This window comes from Ailuropoda melanoleuca, chromosome 5, assembly GCF_002007445.2.
Source record: "Ailuropoda melanoleuca isolate Jingjing chromosome 5, ASM200744v2, whole genome shotgun sequence".
NCBI classification, from domain to species: Eukaryota; Metazoa; Chordata; class Mammalia; order Carnivora; family Ursidae; genus Ailuropoda; species Ailuropoda melanoleuca.
In genome coordinates, this window is record NC_048222.1 from 1,872,466 (window position 1) to 1,892,180 (window position 19,715).

The 19,715-nt window shown below is 45.9% G+C and overlaps 7 non-coding genes across 7 annotated transcripts; 1 reads left to right on the forward strand and 6 right to left on the reverse strand.

The window, feature by feature from the left end:
• Positions 1-2,655: 2,655 nt before the first annotated feature.
• Positions 2,656-2,728, forward strand: TRNAA-AGC. Its single transcript has one exon. It is a non-coding gene; the product is annotated as a tRNA-Ala (tRNA).
• A 1,685-nt stretch (positions 2,729-4,413) lies between these two features.
• On the reverse strand, positions 4,414-4,502 carry TRNAY-GUA. The gene is given in 2 exon segments: positions 4,414-4,449; positions 4,466-4,502. It is a non-coding gene; the product is annotated as a tRNA-Tyr (tRNA).
• Positions 4,503-16,543: 12,041 nt separating this feature from the next.
• Positions 16,544-16,616, reverse strand: TRNAK-CUU. The gene has a single exon. It is a non-coding gene; the product is annotated as a tRNA-Lys (tRNA).
• Positions 16,617-17,435: 819 nt separating this feature from the next.
• On the reverse strand, positions 17,436-17,507 carry TRNAP-AGG. Its single transcript has one exon. It is a non-coding gene; the product is annotated as a tRNA-Pro (tRNA).
• Positions 17,508-18,589: 1,082 nt separating this feature from the next.
• Positions 18,590-18,663, reverse strand: TRNAI-AAU. The gene has a single exon. It is a non-coding gene; the product is annotated as a tRNA-Ile (tRNA).
• Positions 18,664-19,194: 531 nt separating this feature from the next.
• On the reverse strand, positions 19,195-19,266 carry TRNAA-CGC. The gene has a single exon. It is a non-coding gene; the product is annotated as a tRNA-Ala (tRNA).
• A 257-nt stretch (positions 19,267-19,523) lies between these two features.
• Positions 19,524-19,595, reverse strand: TRNAP-AGG. Its single transcript has one exon. It is a non-coding gene; the product is annotated as a tRNA-Pro (tRNA).
• Between the last annotated feature and the right edge of the window lie 120 nt (positions 19,596-19,715).

The window sequence follows — 19,715 nt, forward strand, 5'->3', positions numbered from 1 at the left end:
CAAAGCAAATCATCCAACACTGAGGTTCAACAGAGATGGATCAGTTCCCTTGCACCTACTGCAAAAGTAGGCGGATGGAGAGCATGCTACACTATCCGGGGCAGAAAGGCCTCCCTCTGCAATATATTTAAGGAAAAGATTAAGTGAATTTCTCTATAAAACATCTGGGTTTATTAAAATAAAATTTCTATAAAACTATATTATTGAAAACATTCTTCCAAATTTTTCTGCAGATGTCAATCACCAGTGCCTCCTGCTCAAACTGCTGAAAGCACGTGTTGTTCTTGAACTCAGTAATTAAATCCCTTTCCATGAGAAACTAAGAGAATAGCGCCTAGGAACTTTTCTTTCAGTGTTCCTAACCTGATAGAGAATTCGCAGCTAGAGAAAAAGGATCCTAAGCAGTGGACAGTTTCTCTTGACATTATCAGGTGTCCTTTCCATGCCTTGAATACCAAGTGGAAAATAGCAAAGTTGCCAACAAGTGGTGAAATTTCGGGCTGGTACTGGATTCATTCCTGGGGCAACATTTAGAGGAACAGAAGTCCCCAGAAGGGAAACAGGAATGAGTAAGCCCACCTTTCCCCCTCCTCCAGCCTTGCATTCTTCTCCTAGTTTCCCCTCTGGCAAAGCCTAACATGACGGCAAGCAGGACACCAGTAATGTGGTTTCCGGAGTCTCATACCTTATCAGGGCAGATTTAAAAAGGATTATTGTCTTAGTTGGCTCAGGCTGCTGTGACAAAGGGCCACAGACCGGGCGGCTTAAACATCAGAAATTAATTTTTCTCACAGTGCTGGAGGCTGGAAGTCATGACCGAGGTGATGGCCGTTTGGTTCCTGGTGAGAGCCCTCTTCATGGCTTGCAGATGGTCCTGTCCTGGCTGTGTCTTACCCACAGAGTGAGCTCTCTAGTGTCTCCTCTTATCAGGACACTAATCCTATGATATCAGGGCCCCACCCTTACAACCTTATTAACCGGAATTACTTCCCTATTCCAAATACAGTCACATTGGGGGTTAAAGCTGAAATATAAGAATTTGGGGTGAACCCAATTCAGTCAGAGCGGAGAGCTTAGAGTTGAGTCAATAGTTTAACAACTGGTAAAACTTCTATGTGAATTTTAAAATAATAGTCTTGATTTTCATTTAGTCTCTGTGGAAACTGAGTGTTGGAAAATGTAATCCCCAACCCAGCGTTACTGGAAACCAGCACTCCCAGCTCAGGGTTGAAAGCCCCCAGACAAACCAGTCACTCCCAGTTCAGTCATGCCAGTGCCCAATCCGTGGATCTGAGCCGTGGAATTGGGCTATGTTCTGTTACTAAATTCCACACCTACACCCCTAAGGGAATCATGGAAAATGAACAGGGAAGGGAAAAAATGGAAGCCAAACTGACTTCTGCACCTGGGCAAATTCTGTCCTGGGAAGAGTAGGGGGAAAGCACCCAGATGTTGGAGAGAAGCAGGGGAAGGCTGACCTCGAACCAAGTTTTGAAATGAATGGTTGTTTCTATACCCACTTGGAACACCTGAGTTGTGAACTCTCTTGTCTAAGTTGTGGGGAGGCAAGTAGATGGAAAGTTTCTTCCCTCAGAAGGTGATTCATCCATTGTTATCAGCCCTGATTGCAGTGAGCAAGCAAAATGGAAGTGCAAACGTCAAGGTCATTTTAAGGATCTTGGAAAGGCCTGCTCTGCATAGAGACAGAGAGTCACTTTCTTAAATGAGGTGTTTCTCCTATATTCAAATTTTGACCACTCGCTTCAGTGTCATTGAGAGTAAAAACTAACACTAAACCGAAGAGAGGAAGTCTCCAAGGACGGGATATTAGGAAAAGCAACAGTTGAAGGTGTAGATGTTGGTTGAAGGCCTTCATATGGTTTTCCTGCACGTGACAGGCTTCTGGCTCCGACCGGCACCAAGCACAATACCTACTAGTACCCAGTAGGTCCGGAAGAAAAAGACACGAATACTACCTTTGTCATTTTGCAAAGACTCTGGATCTAAACCTGCAGTCATAATTATTTCAGCATCCTAGTAATGTTACCTTGGAAAAATAAAACGTAACCTATACACCCTTTGAACAAACTCCGGACTACAGAAGCCAGAAAGGAGAAATTCACTGGGACGCGCGCCCCCTCGTGGCCATAAATCACGGACGGTGATTTTTTTTTTAAAAAGCCAGACCCCGGATCCTAAGGGGCATCTATAGGGACTCCGGAGAATTTGTTTCTGGAGCCAGCAGCGTCAACTGGTGGAAATTTTAGGGGTGCAGGGACTTCAGGAACTATTGCGAAGGCCAAAACCGAGCCACATTGCTTGAGAAACTTGGTTTTTCCTCCTGGATGCGCCTGCAATTCCTTCCGGTTCCCAGGTTCCTCGTTAGGATTCCAGGTTGAATTCTTGCCCGGTTTCTAAGACAAGGGTTTCCGTAGGCCTCCCTGGCCCGGACTCCGCCGCCCTCTGAGGTCTTGTACCGACAGGATCCGGAACTGTAGGACAGGTGGCAGGTGGCGCCGAGGGCCGGAATCCCTACTGCTCTGCTGCCCCGCCCTTGGTTCCCGTGGTCAACGCCGCTGCGAATAGGTGGCGACGCGCTCCAAATTGCCGCCGGATGTCAAAGTGGGTAAGAGAGGCGCGGCCGCGCGTCAGGGCGGGGAATTAGCTCAAATGGTAGAGCGCTCGCTTAGCATGCGAGAGGTAGCGGGATCGATGCCCGCATTCTCCACTTTTACGTTCTCTTACCCGTCGGCCTGTACTCACGATCCTCTAATACCAAGCTAAAACATCACCAGCTGGGCGCAGCACGCATTTCCTAGCAAGGGTGGCCTTTCCTGCAAAAGGCACGCTGTTGTTCCTTCGTCTTCAGAAAGTGCTAGGATAGGCATGGCTGAGTTCTTTAGGATTTCTCAAACTTTTTGCAGATTTGAGTATCAGTCGCTGCCAGGTGGATTTACAAATCTGCGCTTCAGTTATTTATGCATTAATATTACCTTTTTATTCTCGGAATCTATTTCTCACATGTCCGACCTATTGAGGGCAACCTCAAGTTCTTAAAACAGAAACGAATGATTCCCATTTCTTAATGACGTGGTGAAGTCATATAATGTGTAGGTATGTTTGAAATGTGTTTTTTTTAAATACATGCATTAATTTAATTTAATTTAATAATTAATTTAATACCTACATGAATACTCTTCCTTTTCTGGGATCGTCTGGCTGCGTCTTTGCAGGTGGTGGTGATAACGCTGATACTGATACTGGACTATGGCAGAATATAGGCCCATTATGGGAGGGTGGAGAACCTCTGTGGTGCCTTAGGGAGAAGCTCAACCCAGGACTATCTAATAAACTTTGCATCCAAAGCCCAAATGTTATCTTTGAAAAGAAAATTGGACCATTTTTCTTCTTTACTCTTTTGCCCGAGTTCGCGTTCAAAAAGCAAGAAGTTAAGCAGGAGCTATCAGTTTAGACCAATGTTCAGCCCTTAATAGGTATAGTTTCCAATACATTTTAGGGAGTGGTTCTCAAAACACTACCCCAATTCCAGAAGCCTGGGCTTCTGTGTTCTGACATACACCAAAGTTTCAGAATCATTAAAAAATAAAAGCTCTGAAGCATAGGAAGGAAAATACAAAAAATTGCCTGGGACAAAATTCTCACACAATTCTTTGTACTTTGATGTAATATCTTTGTAGTTGAGGACTCTTCCATAGGTGCTTGGCATCACATTTTTGAGGCAGGGTTGAAGTGGGATTCATATATCTTAATGAGATTGGCCCAAAATTAGCAAATGCTTTCTATTGTTAAGAGAAATCTCTATCTTTTGAGCTAATTCCCCAAATGAGTAGAAAATCCTGCCCCGGTGATTCTATACCCACCAACTTTTCTCAACCAGGATAGAAAACCCTGTTACAGAATTAAACCGAGAAGGGGTAGTAGTGCCCCTGAATGTCATCCCACCCTAAGACCCGCCAGCTGCCCTCAGTTCAGCATTCTTAACCTGGAAAAACTCCTTTCCAGAGACTCGGGACTCTAAGCCCACCAGGGCGCGCGCGTGTCCCACCAATTACCCGCAGGTCGTGTCCTTACGCAGGTAGCGTCCTTCCTCCCAGGGTTCCGGATCCCGGGTGGGGGAGCGGAGACGCGTCTGCAGCCCCCTAGCCCAGCGGGACTGCCTCTGCTCCGCCTCGTCAGAGCGCCGTATTTCTCGGCGGCCCCCAGCTGTATTGTATGGAAACTATGGGGTGGAAGTCTGATCGCGCGTGTTAGTCATTGTTACAGAAATTAGTAATTTTAAAAATTGGATTGGCTGTACATCGAGAATAGTCTTAGTAGATGCACATCGAGGATTTATGTAGCTGAGATACGCCTTTACATGATGGGGATAAAAAAAAGTCACAAAACGCGAACTCCTTCGAGCCGGATTCGAACCAGCGACCTAAGGATGCCTGGAGAGCTTCCACTACAGTCCTCCGCTCTACCAACTGAGCTATCGAAGGAACCACGCTGCTGGGCCTACTCGCAGAGGATGCCATCTGTGCGCGAGGTTGGGAGCCTGTAGGTGCGAGTTACGGACCCAGCCGCGAGGTTCACAGGTCTGTCCTAGCCGCGTCCACTTTTTTTTTTTTTTAATAATAATCCAGCACCTCCTCGAAAGTGACACTCAAAGGTCCACTGCCCGAATTTTGACTCAACTTATAAACAGGATTTGAAGTGCTTCAATATGCAATTCTAACAGGATAATTAACAGGAGGAGGGGGAAGAAAAGAAGTATAGGGTTAAACTTTCCCAAACCATACTAAAATGATGTTTAATTGAAATTAGTCTTTGTAGATAAACCAGACCATCACACTAATTCTAAACTCAGCAAAAACCTATCAATAGGGAGCTAAAACAATGTTTTTAAATTCTCTATCCTAACACAAGGTAAAAAGTAATGCCATTCAAATACATTCATTCCTCTGCTATGAGCCTGCTTCTTCCTCTCCCACTCCCCCTGCTTGTGTTCCCTCTCTCGCTGGCTGTCTCTATCTCTGTCAAATAAATAAAAATAAAAAATCTTTTAAAAAAATAAAATAAAATAAAATAAAAATTAAAAAAACCAAATACTAGTTAATTTTGAAAAACGTGAGGTTTTAGTCTAGTTTTCTAGTTCAGACAGGACTGTCTGAATCTCAAAAGGTCCACTGCTCTCTTTGTTAATGAAATCGATCTGAAGTGGCGTCTGACATCAGGAATCTGTTTTATTCTTCATGTTCCATTAACCATCATTACATTGTCCTATAATGGAACCATACACATAAGGCAAACGATCCTCCTTGTGCACGTAGAACATTGAGACCATCCGTGGCACAAAGAAAGATTTCTTTTCTGAATAAGAATTAAAAACAAGTTGCTCATGGGTTAATTTAGCCATTAACCTCCTCAAGTCTTTATGAAACATCTATTTGAAGAGGGGTCTGAATGGAATTAAATATAAAATTTTGTTTCCTCCCCAAGCCCGATTGACTAAGTCATTTTGTAGATGTAGTTAGTATTCTCCATTTTCTCAAAGTACACCTTTCAAAAAGTTAAATGTATGACACTTACACAAATGTATAAGTATACAAATGACACTTTTTACAAATGTAAAAAAAAAAAAAAAAAAGGCTTTCATTTTGTTCCGCTCCATATTAGAGACGATTCAGACAGAGGTTGAAAAGACAGGCCTTAAGCGAGCCTTGGAGGGAGCGGGAGAGGGGGAGGGTACAGGCAGTAGATTTGAGGGATTGTGAGATGTGTGTACCACCTGTATTCTTGTAGGTGAAGAATCTAGTGATTATATTATATAATTATATACAATTCTTTTCTGTATATCCTCAAAATAAAATATAACTCCATGTGAAAACGGGAAGAAGCAGGAAAGTGGTGTCCCTTTAGTCTCCTTCCTAAGGTTGCTTGGACACAGTTGGGGGAGGAATTCGGGTCCACCTCCCCACCTCTCTGTCCCGCTCCCTTAACGCGGCGAAAGGAGAGCCTGGGCCTCGCGTGTTCTGAGCCCAGCAGGCGGCGCGGGACGCCGCGGGCGCCGGTGCCGTGGGCGCTCCGCACTCCCGGGCTCCACAGAGAGCCAGGGGAGTCCGGAGGTGGGGGTGGGACGGCTCGCAGGCTCCCCCCGAAAACCAAAGCGCGCGGGGGCGCCCCTCGGCCAGAGGGCGTCTCTGTGTGGCTGCGCCCCGACGGCCGAGTTGGGCTCCCACCCGGAGGCCCTCGCCCCCTCTTTCACTTTTCTTGGCTTCTTCACTTGCCCCCCGCTGCCCGAGCGCTCCGGGCGGGTTGGGTCGCGGAGCTGCTGTCCCACCAGCTGCCGGAGCGCGCCGCCAGGAAGCGGACGGCCGGGCGCGCGGCGGGCGGGGTCACGTGGTGGGAGGGCGGGGCGCGACGTGCAGCCGCTGGGCGGGGCTGCTGAGCTCTCGGGCCCCCCTCCCGCTTGGACCCCCGCAGCCGAGCTGGCCGCTGCATTATCCGCCAGATAAGTGTCCCCTCGTTTTAATGGGGCCCGCGCTGCCGCGCCAGAGGTCGCTCCTTCCGTTGTCCCCGCGGTAGGGCTCCCTGCGCGCCTGCTGGCCCGAGGCCCCGCGAGGTTGGAGCCCGGGCTGACGGCCACGTGCGGGGCGGCGCGGTGCTGAGGCCGGTGCCGGGCGCCGGTGTCCCGGGGACGGCTCGGCCCCTCTGTGACGTGTGTTCGCGGCGTTACTGTGTTGTAGTACTTCCTATAGGCAGGGCCTGTTTAACACGAGTTAAAAGTAACTAACGAATTTCGCTGGTAGAAATTACAGCAGCATGGCAGATTATTCAGTAGTGTGTGTGATGTAATGGACAACAAAGGGTTTGGAGCCTTTAAGGCCACTTGGTTTTGGTTTTTTAATTGACGTATAATTAGCAGTGTTATGTTAGTTTCAGGCGTACAACATAATAATTCAGCATTACTCATTGCTCAGGAGGACGAGTGTCACCATCTGTCACCAGACATCCGCACAATATTATTGGCTGTATTCCCTATGCTGTACTTTTCATCTCCCTGACTTAATTTTATAACTGGAAGTTTGTACCTCTTACTTCCCTGTAGCTCTTTCACTCATTCCCCCACCCCCTCCCCCTGGCAACAGCTGGTTTGTTCTCTGTATTTAAAAGTCTGCTTTTTTCTTTGTTTTGTCTTTAGAGTCCACTTATAAGTGAAATCATGTATTTGTCTTCTCTCACTTATTTCACTTAGAACTATACCCTCCAGGTCCATCCATGTTGTCACAAATGACAAGGCCTCATTCTTTCCTTTTTTTTTTTTTTTTGTAAGATTTTATTTATTATTTGAGAGAGAGAGATTAAGGGGGAGGAGGGGCAGAGGTAGAAGCCCACTCCCAGCAGGGAGCCCAACAAGGACCGGAGCCCAGGACCCCGGGATCATGGCCTGAGCCAACGGCAGCCGCCTAACTGACTGAGCCACCCAGGTGCCCTCATTCATTTTTATGACTTTTTTATGAGTAATGTTCCATTGCATGTGCACCTATATATCTCATCTCCTTTATCCACTCGTATCTGTTGATGGACTGGGCTGCTTCCATAATGCGGCTACTGTAAATAACGTTGCTACAAATGTAGGGGTGGATGTATCTTTTCAGATTCGTGTTTTCATTTTCTTTGGGTTAATACCCAGTAGTGAAATTACTGGGTCATATGGTATTTCTATTTTTAATTTTTTGAGGAACCTCCATACTGTTTTAGGCAGTGGTTGCACCAGTTTGCATTCCTACGAGCAGTGCATGAAGGTTCCTTTTTCTCCACATCCTCACCAACACTTGTTATTTCTTGTCTTTTTGATGCTAGCCATTCTGACAGGTGTGAGGTGATATCTCATTGTGGTTCTGATTTGCATTTCCCTGATGCTGAGCGATGCTGAGCATCTTTTCATGTGTCTGGTGGCCATTTGTATGTCTTCTTTGGAAAAAGGTCGATTTGGGTCCTCTGTCCATTTTTAATTGTATTAAAATTAATTAATTAATTAATTGTTAAATTGTGTAAATTCTTCATATAGTTTGGATACTAACCCCTTATTAAATACATCATTTGCAAATATCTTTTCCCATTCAGTAGACTGCTTTTTCACTTTGTTGATGGTTTCTTTCACTGTGCAAATGCTTTTTTATTTGGCACAGTCCCAATTGTTTATTTTTGCTTTTGTTTCCCTTGCTTGAGGAGATATATCTAGAAAAATGTTGCTCAGTCTGATGTGAGAGAAATCACTACCTTTGTTTTCTTCTAGGAGTTTTATGGTTTCCTGTCTCACATTTAGGTCTTTTTTTTTTTTTTTTTTTTTTTTTAAAGATTTTATTTATTTATTTGACAGAGATAGAGACAGCCAGCGAGAGAGGGAACACAAGCAGGGGGAGTGGGAGAGGAAGAAGCAGGCTCATAGCAGAAGAGCCCGATGTGGGGCTCGATCCCATAACGCCGGGATCACGCCCTGAGCCGAAGGCAGACGCTTAACCGCTGTGCCACCCAGGCGCCCCGACATTTAGGTCTTTAATCCATTTTGAGTTTATTTCTGTGTGTGGTGTTAGAAAATGGTCCAGTTTCATCCTTCTGCATGTAGCTGTCCAGTTCTCCCCACACCATTTACTGAGGAGACTTTTTCCCATTGTATAGTCTTACCTCTTTTGTCATAGATTAATTGGCCATAAAAATGTGGGTTTGTTTTTGGAATCTCTAGTCTTTTGTGGTTCTATACAAATTTTAGTGTATCTTGTTTTAGTTCTATGAAAAATGCTTTTGGTGTTTGATAGGGATTGCATTAAATCTGTAGATTACTTTGAGTGTATGGACATTTTAACAATATTAATTCTTTCAATCCATCGGCATGGACTATCTATTTGTTTGTGTCATCCTCAGTATCTTTCATCAGTGTTTTATGTTTTCAGAGTACAGGTCTTTCACTTCCTTGGTTAAATTTATTCCTAGGTATGTTATTCTTTTTGGTGAAATTGTAAATGGGATTATTTTCTTAATTTCTCTTTCTGCCACTTCATTATTAATGCTTAGAACACATTATTAATGTTCAGGCCACTTTTGAATCCTGTCTCATCCTAGCTGTGTGGACCTCTCGAACTTTCTTGTGCCCTATGCAAAATGGGGATGATGATAATAAAGATAATATGGATCCTTAGGGGAATTATTGTGATTATGAAATGAAATAGCATTTGTAAAGCAAAGTGTGTGGGGTGCACTGCTCCATCCCACCCCCAGCGGTTTGAGCAGGGGAACCCTCCCAGGGCGCTCTGACAGATTTTCATCTGGGCCCCACCCTTGGGTAATTCAGAGTGGTACGTTCCAGAACACACCATATGAAGCATAAGGGCAACAGTTTAATCCTTAAAACCACAGGTCCCAAACAACATCACAAAAAATACAGGTACATGGAATTTAGACTGCATAAGTGATCAGATTTGAGTAAGATTAATTAAGGAAGCCCTCCTAGATGGAGTAAATTCTCTAGACAGTAATTTTGAGAGGAGATTGATAAAAATCACTTTTGACAAAACTAGAGACATTTTTCATTGATTCCAGGATCATGCATATATATGTAAGCAAAGTCTTCACGTTACTTGATTTTTATTTATTTTTTTTACATTGGGTTCAGGAGTCATCATTGAATGAAAAGTCAGCTATTAGAGTTTTGAGATAAAGTTAAGGAAAGGGAGCAGTATATACACACCAGGGACCTTTACAGTCACAAACATGTTTCGGGCACTGACTATCCAGGTACTGAATGTGTGCTAAGTGCTTGGACCACACAGCAATAAATAAGACAGTCTCTGTTCCCAGAAACTGTCAAAATTTAAAAGCTCAAAGAATAAGTTTGAGTAGGTCATGGAGTTAATGGTTGTAGCTTTGAAGGTATTTAAGTTAATGGAACCTCCGTTATTTAATAAAAGTGTATTCTACTAATGTAAACATTTGTTGTTTTTTTTTTTTAGAAAAAGTCCTAGAATTCTTTGAACGCTAGACTCCAGTTGATTATGCACTTATGTGCTGAGACGCAGGTAGTGAAGATGACTGGCCAAGGCTAAACTAAACTAGTCCCATTTGCTGATACAGGCCCTGCCTTAAGGTAGGTCTTTTCGCCTCTGGTACGCTGTATAGACTGGCTGCAGATATCTCGCATGAAGACTGTCATAAGATGGTTAAAATACCAACAGATTTAAGTATTTCCAGGAGTTTCTCAAAATAAAATTTAACATTTTTTTACCTTGAGTTTTTTTTTTTTTAATTGATTTGTAACTTCTCCTTTCTCCATGATTTCTGGAAGTGGTATTCGATACTTGGAAGTGTAAGCTTGAGGAAGGGAAAAGCTGAAAGAGTTAGAAATATAAGAAAATGTAAGAAAAGTAAAGGAAAGTCTGTAAAACTTTGCCCCACATTAGAGAACCATCTGGACCAAGAGTCTAACGTGTCCGGTACCTGACAGGTACTGGGCGTCACGCACGCTTTACCGACCGAGGGACCCTCGGTGCTGACGCGTTCGTCGCAGGCTCTTGAGCACAGGGCGTGGTGCCTTCAGTGCCGTGAGGTCTTTGTAAGTGGTAATTGTTATCAGTGCGTCATAAATTTCAGTGAATGAAAGAATGGTCATAGGTAGCCCTTGTGACACTGTATGACGTAGGAATTAGTATTATCAAAGAGGTAACGTATCCAAGAGTTTATTGCTAAGAAACCCGGTCACGGTGTATCCTGGCGTCCGACGATCTGTGTGATACCTTCACCTGTTGATGGTGAACCCTGCAACTACACGCACGAGGGGAATCGGGGAGTCTGGCTGACTGCTCTGGAGAAAAGGTACAGCGTAGAGAACTGGTAGAGGACTTCGGGTTACAGACAAATTTGGTGGAAGGTAAATGAAAGCTGAATGTGAGAACTCATTATCTGATTGTTCCCAGTCCTCTTGGCTACACTGCTTTTCATACAGTCCCCCTTCTCCCTCGAGAAGCCTTATTACAACATGGCGCCCTCAGGCCTATCCCGACTCGTGTCCCACCTCCCTGGGCAAGCCTGTTAGCTGGAACAGTCCTCCCCGCCCCCCCGCCTCTTTTTTTTAAACACCTACTGAGTCATTAGCCAAGATCTGTGGAAGGCAATTTCTTGTCTCCCACTTGGATTCTTACAGGTATTAGGGAGAGGTATCCCTTTTCTGACTTTATTTCACCGTGTTCCCTTTCTGAAGCCTGCTTTGAGTCTGTTATTTCCACACTGAACGCTGATAGATTTCCAGTGAGAACACATGTTCCTAGAAGGGGGCCTGTGGAGGGACCTTCCCAGACACAGCTAACTTTTGTGGAGACTATTTCTTACACTCAGATCCTAGGATTATTCACAGAAGCACTAAACATTGGGGGCAGTGCTTTATCCTTAATGAGACTGGTGACTGACAGGCTCGTTATTTTAACCTTTACACTCAACACGAACGGATCGGTTTCCTTGTTCTTTGTTACAGGACAGTTGAGGCCTCTTTCCCAGAGGCTCACCCTGGAATCCAGTCTTGGGTACAGAAGATCCCTGCGTTATAGTCTCTGAAAGTGGCTGAGCTCATGCAGTTACATTTTCCTCTTCATCCTGTTCAGAAAATGACACTGTCTCTTGTTTCTGGAACGCCTAGGCAGTTGTCCCTGGGGCACTGGGGCAGATAACCACTCTTGAGTAGGATACTTCCTCTCTCCTCAACCTATGGCCCGGCCTCTAACAGGTTTCCAAGTCCGCCCTGGAAACAGGATTAAGCCCCTGCCTTCCTTCACTCTTTCCTCCACTCACCTACCCAAGGCTTCCGGAAGCACATTTAACTGCAGAATGCTGTTATCTCCTTCCCTGAACAGGCGAAACTAGAACCTTATGTTCACAACATTGTGGTTTTGTCTCCCTTTCCTTTTTTTCAGAGACTGACCTCCCAAGTTCAGATTTATCTCTAGGCTTATATAGACTCGTCGGCAGCCCCTCACATTACTGATGGCTTTTTTATTCACCTCTGGCTTAGTCCAGTACCATCCAAGCTCTAGTTATGAACAGTCTGTGCATTCTACTTCCAGATTATCTGTCCTGAGGAAAAGCCCCTGTAAGATGGCTTTTTAGTTAATTTAGTAGTGTTTATTATATAGTGTTGTCTGTATAAAAGATTGTGTTGAGAGTCATAAAGACAATACAGCTAAATCATTCACTCAACAAGTATTTGAGTACTTACCACGTGCTGGAGAAGTTTCTGAATTCCAAATGTCATCTTGTGTTTTAGGTGGGTTTTTTGGTGGTGGTTGTTGTTGTTGTTCCCCTCCTACGGACTGAATTGTGTCACACACACCCCCCAAATTCATATGTTAAAGCTTTACTGAAGTTTACACTGAACCCCCAGTGTGGCTGTACCTGGAAAAGGAAGGAATTCTAGTTAACTGAGATCATAAGGGTGGAGCCCTGATGCACTAGGATGAGAGTCCTTTCAAGAAGAGCGCTCGCCCCTCTCTTCCACGTGAGGACACAATGAGAAGGCGGCCTTCTGCGGACGGAGGAGAGAGCTCTTACGGAGACGGCATCAGCTGGCCCCTTGATCTTGGGCTTCCCCACCTCAAGAACTGAGAAAGTACATTTCTGCTGTCTAAGCCCCCGGTGTACGGTGTCTTGTTCTGGCAGCCCGAGCATAATAAGACACCCAACCCAGGCCCTTCCTAACCTCCTTTCGTCAAGGACGGCTTTGCTTCAAAGGAGTTAGGTTAACTGGTGCTCAGGACCAAGCTCAGGGACAAACGTGGCCTTGAGACGCTGCCACAGGTCTTAGGTTCAGAAATTCAATTTTTAAATACAGCCAAGGAGCTATAAAACCAGGAAAAAGCCTTCTGTTCCAAGCAACCCAAAAGTTGTTTTTAAGCCAGAAATCCAGTAAGTTCATTGAGAGAAGGATATGTGGCTGATTGATATTAGTAATACTTGTTCTACCAGGACAACCCATGACGGTGCTCCTGGCACCCGGGAAATCAAAACATAAGCAGAGGCCACAGGCTGAGGAGAGGGAGTTGAGGCTTTACCGTAGACTTGGGGCACCCTAATATCTACAACATGTGGTCTGGAAATGCTCGCTGGTTGTTCTGTCTAGTCGGTAGAATGTCTATATGAATCAGATATAAGGTCTTCGTTCCTTTGATTTTACTTGGTAAACGCTGGTTTCTTAACTATCCAGTCCTATCACCATCACCTGTTTTTAAATCAGTCACATCAAGTCCCTTCATTTCCTAGGGCCAGACAGTTAAAACACAGCTGAGCATTTATCCTCATTGGATCAGATACTTCCACTCACTGGGTGGAAGACAGCCTTCTTGAAGGCACGGACCATGGTGTGTGTTTTCATTTTAAGTATCTAACACGAGAAAGCGCTTACTATAAATGTGTATGTCGGCTGATTTGAAAGATTCCTTGTCTTGTTAAAGGAGACTTGGAAAACAGTCAAGGCTCAGTGTTACCCTTCTAGGAAAGTTACTTCCTGTTCATGAATTTCCTGGTTTCATTGTGTACATAACGACAATATCTCCAAACACTAGGGAGTCCACCTAGTTTAAATCTTGTGATTCCCTGTGCCGGACTTACAGGTGTGACTGATCTAAACAGGCAAAATATGGAAGAGTTTTAGAACTAAATATAACATCATATGGACCCAGTGATCTATTAATGACAATATTCAGGGTCCTGGGTAAAGAAAAAAGGAAGGTTTGGTTGGGAGAGGATGGAGAGTGGAATCTGTGGTGACGCCATCGTGCCCAGAAGTGGGCACCTTCCAATAGCGTGGATATCCCAGGGTTTGAGGCAGTCTTGAGGGGCAGACAGCAAGCGGTATCAGGTGTTCACAACAAAAACAATGTCATCATCTAACTCTTTTTGCTCATACACTAGCCAACCTTTCATATGAATTTTGCCTTCCTAAATTTGAGGGCAATTATAAACACACACACACATACACACACACACACACACACACACACACACACACACGGCCACCTTAAGTTGTTTCTCAGCGTAAGTTTATAAAGCTGGAATTCTGACTTAAAGTGATTCTTGACTGTCTTCACATCCCCATTCACGGCCACCAGGCAGGCCCTGGGACAGCCTTCCAGATATACCCAGAAATCTGGTCACTTCCCCACTCCTGTGACCACTCTGGTCTGACTTGACACTTTTGGTCGCCAGGAGCCTCCTAACAGGTATCCTTGTTTCTACCACTGTCCCCTTGAGATCTGTTCCCAACACAGCAGCCAGGTAGATTAGATCCTGCTAGTCTTCTGCACGGAAATTCCGGAGACTTCTTGTCTCACCCAGTTCAAAGTCCTTACAACGCCTGTGAGGCTTCACATGTTTTTACCTCCGCCTCCTACTCCTTTCTCTTCAAACATTCTGCTCCAGCCACACTACCGCAAACATGATTTTGCCTGTGGCTCCGCCTGATTCCTCCATTTAGAAACTCTTGAAAAAAACATTGTGGCTCCTCTGTGCTCAAAGGTCACCTTCAGGACACCTAACCGACAACCCTGTTTGATACGGTAACATGCCTCCCCTGTTCCCAGCTCTCTGACCACATTCTAACACCAAATGTCATTGACTTGTATGTTTGTTATTGCCTAGCTCCCTCCATAGACTGCAGGGGGCAGGGATCTTTGCTTTGTTCACTGATAAATCCCAAACACCCAAAACAATGCCTGACACATAGGAGTGATCAATACATATGTAGAATGAATAAATGGCTGAGTGTGTTTCATTTTTGGTCATTAGCACCTCATCCTTCCAGAGTTTACCCGAACTGGGAAGAGGGAGGGGGAGAGAGAGGCAGAAAACCCCATAACATCAAGTTTGTGAACCCAAAAGCTAATACACACCTAGAACCCGTGTTTCTCATAGACATTGGTTCCCTGTGGAATTCTGGCCTGACGGGCAGCCGACTTGCCATCTCCACCACGTTCGAATAGAGAGAACCACCTCAAAAGTGCAGGCTTCTGAACCATCGGGGATTCGGCTTCGCAGGGGCTGAGAAGGGGCCCAGGAACCACATTTTTGATGGTGACTTACCTGTACAGCCAGATTCGGACACCCAAGTTAGAGCATTTCCACTGGGCTGTCCTGAGGCCTGAAGAGAACATTAGGACAACGTTAGCGAAGAGAGGACCGCATATGGCTAGTTGTGCTTTTAGAATCAATGAAGAGGTATGCATGAGTGTGCTTTCTCTATTGTGGCCATGGGCATTTCGTCAGTACATGCTAGTAACCCAGGAAGGCTTCAAAGGAATGATAAAGGAAGACAGGCATGGTGGAATTTCCACAGAGGGACAGGGAAATTTCACAAAAAAGTCTTGGTCAGTTTCACCGTGGGAATGATTTTCAAGCCACTCAGTAATAGCAAAGTCCACTCCTATCTGGGATAGTATTGCCCATGCGCAGAGCTGAGTTGACCTCGTCCACAACCAGCACAGATGGTAGAAGTAAAAAGGGTACATGGTAGTCACGAAGTGAACGAACACCGGTGGCTGGACCGGGCAGGTTTTTTCGACAGGGTGGAGAGTTCAGACGAGTTGGAGATAGAAATGCAGTTTGGATTTTGAAAAAGAAGCCTAAATCTTTAGATTTCACTTCGTAGGGAATTGCAATCTATTGTGGGTTGTTTGGTTCTAGTTCTTCTTCATATATGAAGGGAAGAAAGGTTGGAAACGGCATTGTCTTTTAGGAGGTACGCTGTGCTGTCTAGGTGTGGGTGAACAGGAGCGACCACGTGTGAGGCAGTGGTAACAGCAAATTCATCTCCCAATAAAATAAGACGAAATCAGAGAGGGAGGGAAACCGTGAGAGACTCGTAACTCTAGGAAACAAACTGAGGGTTGCTGGAGGGGAGGGGGGAGAGGGTAACTGGGAGATGTAATGAGCACTGGGTGTTATAGGCAACTGATGAATCACTGAACTCTACTTCTGAAACAAACAAACAAACAAACTAATAAAAGAAAAAAATGACACTTGCTTGGGCTAGAAAGTGGAGTTGCCATTCTCAAAACTCTGTGTGGACATTGCTGCCCATCAGACTGTTCCTGTGTTTGAATTGTCTTCTCCACCTTCAGACTTTACCTTTTCCAACATCTCTGCATCCTTCTCCCCATATCCCAAACCCTTTTTCGTGGGGGTAGTGCTTCAGAATCATCCGAGGCGTTTAAATATACAGCGTCCATGGCTTACGACAGACTTGTAGTATTAAAATCTCCACTAGGTCAGAAAAATGCATTCCCACTAGGGGGCGACAAGTCTAAAGTTTGCAAGATTGAGAGAGCAGGTCGGAGTAGCTCAGCGGAGCCCTTGACCGTGGCCACTAACCATGATTCCATAATTCCACACCTTAAAAGTGATCTCCAAAACTCCTCTTGTTTGACAGTGGTGGGAGACCTCACTTCTGAATGCAGAAATATGGCTAAGAAAAAAAACAGTGAAAAAAAAAAGTAAAAGTGACCGCCCAACGTGGGGCTCGAACCCACGACCCTGAGATTAAGAGTCTCATGCTCTACCGACTGAGCTAGCCGGGCAGTTAGGAAGACGCCTCCCCTAATTTATTATGAGGACATACAAATTCTGTTTGGGACTGCTAGGACCACACGATTCTGGATTTTCTGTTTTTGTTTTACAAGGGGGACGACATGAAAGGCAAAGCATATAAGCATTATCTGAAATTTTTTGTACTTCTCCACCATCAAGGCTTACACACACAGATAAGGGGGGCAGGTGCGATTTCATTTTAATATAAAATATTTGACAACCCCTGAAATACAGGATCCAGTTTATTTTTTTATGTTTTGTCTACCACTGACTGCAGAAGTTCATTAAATCTAATAGATGCTAAACAAATACATGCTTAATGAGTGTACCAACATCTCTGCAGGAGGCGAGAGAAAGCGCCCCTTCCCAATAAGGAAGCAGAACCCCAGTCTCCTGAAAGATGGGGGAATAGTCAACGCGATGCTAACGAGGAAAGCAGAAATCTCTGATACAAAGGTTGCCAAAACCCCAACTCTATAGCTCACGGTTTCATTTTTCCATTAAAAAAAAAAAGTATGAATGGTGGATGACACTGAATCGAGATGCGACCATCGTCTTGAAGAACCGGAAACATGAGCCTTTGCAAGAATCACTTCAGAGCTGATGGAACACGGAATAAAAGGTAAAATGGAAAAGTGCTGGTCTCTTGCGAGTTACCAAGTTACTTCTTGGGGCTGAGTGCACGCGCAGCCTGCACATTTCTACAGGAAGGTGTAACAGTAGAATGGGAGGGCAGCTGTGTGCGTTTGAGCTGTGTGAGAAGTTTAACAATGAGTTGGTAAAAATTGAGCGACAGGTCAACAAAAGACGGGCTCGTCCGGGATTTGAACCCGGGACCTCTCGCACCCTAAGCGAGAATCATACCCCTAGACCAACGAGCCACACATGATTCCCGTCTCTCTGAATATATTAAATATTTAGTAAAATTTTTTTGTATTCACTCATGTTTGGGTGCATATAATTATAACCGACCTTTACTATGACCCTCCCTCCTTTCCTTCTATGTTTAAAACCGGGAAAACGTGGCTCTCAGCACTTTCCCGGCTCTTTTCGCGACCCAGGCCTTTTAAGGAGCGTATAAAGCCTTGTTTCCTCGCAAAGGCCCCTGCTTTGTACGAAGCAGAAGCCCGTGCTCCTGTCACCTGCACGGAGTGGGCGCGCGGGGGCGAGGCCGGAGATCCCCGGCCCCGCAGCCCCGCAGCCCCGCAGCCCCGCAGCCCCGCAGCCCCCGCAGCCCCGCAGCCCCGCAGCCCCGCAGCCCCGCAGCGGGAGTCAGGCCCGCCGCTCGCACGCCCCCGACCGCTAGGGGGCGTCGGCCGGAGCCCGGGGTTCTCCGCTACGAGAGCGGGCGCGTGGGAGCTCAACGGGAATAAAGGAAATCAGCCGAGCCAGGAACACGAGGACACGAGTCAGGGAGCCGTGAGCCGCCTTCGGCGGAAAAAGAGGCTGACTCCGGGCGTACGGTGGGGAAACGGCCCGAACAGCGGGGCTGCGGGCGTCGGCACCGAGACGCGGCGCCAACAGCGGAGTCCTTCCTTCCCTGAGAACATGCTTGTCTCTGGACGGATTCCTCCCCTGCCCTGCGTGAGGCCGGACCCAAACCCGAATCCTCAGCCGAGCAGTCGGCAAACCAGCCCTGCCTTCTCTTCCCGCAGGTGCCGGCGTGGCGGGCACTATTTCGAGGGCAGTGTTTGGACATTGCACAAACAGGTGACACGTTTTCCTTCTAATGAATGGGCTAGCCCTAAGTAGTCCTGCTGCTTTTCTGCTTCTCCGGGCAAACTTTCTGAGCACGCTGGCTTCCCAAGAAGGGTTCTCGGGGCTCTCCTCGGGTGGTTTGGTCTCTTGGCAAAACGTTGTGGGGGAACACAGCAGGCTGTCTTACCTTAGCCGGTGATCCTCATTTTCCACCTGAGAGTAGCGAAGAGTATTACCCACGGTGAGAGGATGGAAAACAAAGCACTGGCCCGTACGGGGATCGAACCCGCGACCTTGGCGTTATTAGCACCACGCTCTAACCAACTGAGCTAACCGGCCAATCGCGTCGTTCCCGCTGTCTAGATAAGAAGGTATTCTTATTGTTGCTTTTTACTCTGTAAGCAGCATGGGATACCCAAGATGCGGGCTTTGCCCACCACCACCCACCCACCCCCGCCCCGAGCTAGGTAGGCTTCGTCCTTTTCCCAGTACTTGTCCTATTTTTTTCGCGCCATGACGCAGCAACGAGGCGCTAGCAATACCCCCTTGTCCCCTCTCTGTATTTTCAGGCCAAGATTATCTCCGCCTTTGAAGGCCAGCCAGATACTACAGTCTGTCCTGGGCTGATTTCCAGGCTGCTCTGCTTCGGCCGTCTCTCCCTTGGGTGTTTTTATCTACGTTTCCACTTTTATCAGTTTCAGATAAAGATATCCCCAAATATCTTATTTATCCTGTTTCTCTCTCTACATACACAATTCAAAATGCAATGGGAACAAGAACACCGCAGGAAATTGTTGAAGAGGAGGATATGAAGTCTAATGATACAACATTTTAAAAACATAGTTTCTGACTGTGTAGATAAAAAGAACTTGGAGATGCCGGGGATCGAACCCGGGGCCTCATACATGCGAAGCATGCGCTCTACCACTGAGCTACATCCCCAACCCTAAGGGTGTTCCTTTATAANCCTTTGCAAGAATCACTTCAGAGCTGATGGAACACGGAATAAAAGGTAAAATGGAAAAGTGCTGGTCTCTTGCGAGTTACCAAGTTACTTCTTGGGGCTGAGTGCACGCGCAGCCTGCACATTTCTACAGGAAGGTGTAACAGTAGAATGGGAGGGCAGCTGTGTGCGTTTGAGCTGTGTGAGAAGTTTAACAATGAGTTGGTAAAAATTGAGCGACAGGTCAACAAAAGACGGGCTCGTCCGGGATTTGAACCCGGGACCTCTCGCACCCTAAGCGAGAATCATACCCCTAGACCAACGAGCCACACATGATTCCCGTCTCTCTGAATATATTAAATATTTAGTAAAATTTTTTTGTATTCACTCATGTTTGGGTGCATATAATTATAACCGACCTTTACTATGACCCTCCCTCCTTTCCTTC